Source organism: Octopus bimaculoides, chromosome 28 (genome assembly GCF_001194135.2).
Source record: "Octopus bimaculoides isolate UCB-OBI-ISO-001 chromosome 28, ASM119413v2, whole genome shotgun sequence".
In the NCBI taxonomy this organism is placed as follows: Eukaryota; Metazoa; Mollusca; class Cephalopoda; order Octopoda; family Octopodidae; genus Octopus; species Octopus bimaculoides.
In genome coordinates this window covers 15,298,611-15,302,171 of record NC_069008.1, presented here as the reverse complement: position 1 = coordinate 15,302,171, position 3,561 = coordinate 15,298,611, and the positions used below count along the sequence as shown (strand labels likewise).

Genomic DNA, 3,561 nt, shown 5'->3' with positions numbered 1-3,561 from the left:
GAAATTTTTCGAACAATTTTTTTCAGAATCGGTATCTCCATAGCCTAAAACGTGGGATTCCGTAAAAAAAAAAATAAATAAATAAGGGGAGGAGGTTCAGATTACATATAGTCCGTCTCCGCCTGATGATAAATAAATGCCCTGATGCTGTACCGGACACTGGCTCTCATGGCTTCTGATCTTAACTGACTGGAAGTGTTAGCATGTACATATGTAACGATAGGGTTTTATTTTTGAAGTGATACCTGTTATGATGTAACGTCGAGATGGCCAGTTTGTAACGATAAAGTTTTTAGTTGTTGTCGAGGTTTACCAATTGTAACGGTTAGATTTTTGTTAGTGTAGATACCAGTTGTAATGGGAGAAATGTCGAAGTCAGCAGCTGTGACGATAAAAATTTGTTGTTATAACGGCCTGTTGTAGGATGCGAACGATGAACAATGCATGAAGTTTTAAGAAAATATTTATTTACCGTTATATTACAATCCCTTGCCTCGACGGGCAGGTTATGATAAATCCAAAGGCATGCGAAGTAAAGTTTGTGGTAGAATGTTTCTTTGTATAGTTTGGCGTATACGAATATGTTAGTAGTAATCCACAGATAGCGATAGAATGATGTTGTAAGAGAACAGAATTAGAGCTAGTGAGAATTGTTGGGTGTTGTCTCACAGTTGCTAACAGTAAACTTCATTTCTTCCTCTGGCCAAGGTTCTAGCTGGTCAGCCAGACTTCGTTCTCATTGAGTCGTCACCGTGTGACTCGTTAAGTTGTTAACGACTGGTGACTAAACTGACTTCTTGCTTGGAGTTTCTTGTTTTTATAACTATCCAAAAGGATAGACATATCATTGAGAACAATAGATTTAGTTGGTGGTCTTATTATCTCTATTCTAGATTTTGGTGATGTAGAAGAGGTCAGAAAGTGTCAAGTGGTGAAGACATTATTTCGGCCTAACTAAAGGCATCTGGAAAATGTAAAACTGCTGTCTGAGAAAAACCATTGTTCCACCGTGGGAAAATTTCTGTTGCAGTGTTAATTTAAATTTGGCTATGGTAGATCGAATCCACTTCATGCATGTAAGAACCACTACACATTTTGCCTTGGTATAAGAGATAGGCTACCGCAAGTATTCTGCTCAATACCACAGATTTGCTTGACCATAACAAGTTGAGTATGTCCCTTGGTGGATGATGATATATGCATCACTGATCTCGAGCAGAATTAGTGGGGGAGCATCATAGCCATGTGTTGAGAGGAATTCCTTGGGGTTTGAATAGTTCACCTCTAGAAACATGAGTGTTTCAATCAACATTCTTAAACAAACCTTATTCAGGAACCTCTTGAATGGGAAGGGCTACTCGACTAACAGAAAATTTTAACAGAGCCCCACCTTCCAGGTCATGTGTTGTTAATAATGGTATGAGATCACCGTGTCCTGCACATATGGTTGCGATGCATGTGCCTGGTGTACCCTTATCAGATGGGTAGTCATGATGGGTATATTCGACTTCGTATATTTCACCCCAGTCTCACTTTGATATCATTCACTGCTCTCTCACTCAATAATAATAATAATAATAATAATAATAATAATAATAATAATAATAATAACGACTGACGATATGTGCATCTCTGATCTTGAGCAGAATTAGTGGGGGAGCATCATAGCCATGTGTTGAGAGGAGTTCTTTGGGGTTTGAATAGTTCACCTCTCGAAGCATAGGGTTTCGTGCAACATCCTTAAACAACCCTTATTCAAGGACCATTTGAGCAGTACGGTCACTCAACTAGAAGAAAATTCTAACTGGGTCCCGTCTGCAAGATCATGCACTGTTTCCCTTGATATAGGACCACCATGTCGCGCATATATGATTGTGATGCATGTGCCTGGTGTACTCTTATGAGACAGGTAGTCATGATGGGTATACTGGGCTTCGTATATTTTACCCCTGTGTCACTTTGAGGGCATATACTGCTCTCTCAATCAATAATAATAACAACAACAACAATAATGGTTTCAAATTTTACCACAAGCGCAGCAATTTTGAAAGATAATAATAATAATAATAATAATAATAATAATAATAATAATAATAATAATAATTTTTGCCACGAAAGAAGCTTGGAGGAGGTGGAGATGAGTCGATTACATCAACCCCAGTGTTCAATGATACCGTTGGGACAGGTTATGAACTGGATAGAAGAGACGGGCTATAAGTACTTGGGGATTTTGGAAATGGATAAATTGATGCAGAAAGAAATGACAGAAAAATTTAAGGTGAAGTACTTGCGCAGATTGAGACTGAACTTTAAGTCGAAATTAAAAAGACAGAATAAGATTGAAGCTATCAAAACCATGGTCCTTTCACTCCTTAGATATGGAGCAGTGGTAATTGCATGGACAGTAGACGAACTAAACAGCTTAGACAAAAAGACAAGGAAGTTGCTAACTAGATATGGGACACTCCACCCAAAAAGTGACACAGACAGACTGTATGTACCAAGAAAAAGAAGAGAAAGAGGACTTATTGGATGCGAACGCAGCATTAGAGCAGAAGAAAACTTAGCATGGTAAGTAAAAAATGCTACAGAACCGCTATTATTAGAAATAAGAAGGTCGGGCTTGAGTAGGATGAAAGATTGCAAAGACAAAGTACTATACAAGAAATTGAAAATCAATGAAACTGAAAATAGGTGGGTAAAGAAAAGAATGCATGGACAATTTCATAGGGATGTTGAAGATAAGACAGATAGAGAAAAAAGATGTCTGTGGATGACTAAAAGTAATTTAAAACCGGAAACGGAGGCTCTAATCTGTGCTGCCCTAGAGCAAGCGCTAACAACAAACTACATACAGAATAGACAACATATCAGAAAGTGATAAATGCAGAATCTGTGAACAAAATGGTGAAACCGTATGGCATGTTACCAGCCAATGTACGCCACAAGCCCAGAAGGAATATAAGAGACACCACGACAATATAGCAAGGCTTGTCTATTGGACACTTTGCAACAAGTATGGACTTGACAGAGAAAAAAATTGATACGACCACAAACCCGAAGGCATCATCGAAAATGATAATGCAAAGATCCTGTGGGATTTTATGATTCAGTGCGATCATGAGATAGAGAATAGGAAGCGAAACATAGTGTTAATTGAGATAAAGAGGAAACGATGCTGAATCATAGATATAGTATACCCTGCCAACAACAAGGTATGCGATAATGAAGAAAGAAAAGTAGAGAGATATGACAGGTAGCTTGGGAGGTTAAGCAGTTGTGGTCACTGAAAATGACCACAACCAATAATTGTCGGAGCCCTGGGAATAGTGAGTAAAAGTCTTGAGAAGTACATGGGACAAAGAGGAGCTGCAATAAGGGTGGAGCACTTGGAGAAAACAGCACTGCTTGGAACCGCTCGAATACTCCGGAAGGTGCTTGAAAAATAAGGGGTGTTACCTTAGTTCACTGGTAGTGAACAGTGGGCACCGGAGTACATCTCCAGCGATAGAAGCTGTGCAAAGACAATAAATAAAGAATCAGAGAGATTCAGAAAAATAT

General features: G+C 38.7%; 1 protein-coding gene across 1 annotated transcript in view; it reads right to left on the bottom strand.

Moving 5' to 3' along the window:
- Nucleotides 1–1,967, bottom strand: part of LOC106873058 (zinc finger protein 62 homolog) — a 17,114-nt gene extending 15,147 nt beyond the window's left edge. The window contains exon 1 of the mRNA XM_052977609.1: nucleotides 473–1,967. The gene's annotated coding sequence lies outside the window, so the exon portion shown is untranslated. The remainder of the gene's footprint in view (nucleotides 1–472) is intronic.
- Nucleotides 1,968–3,561: the final 1,594 nt, after the last annotated feature.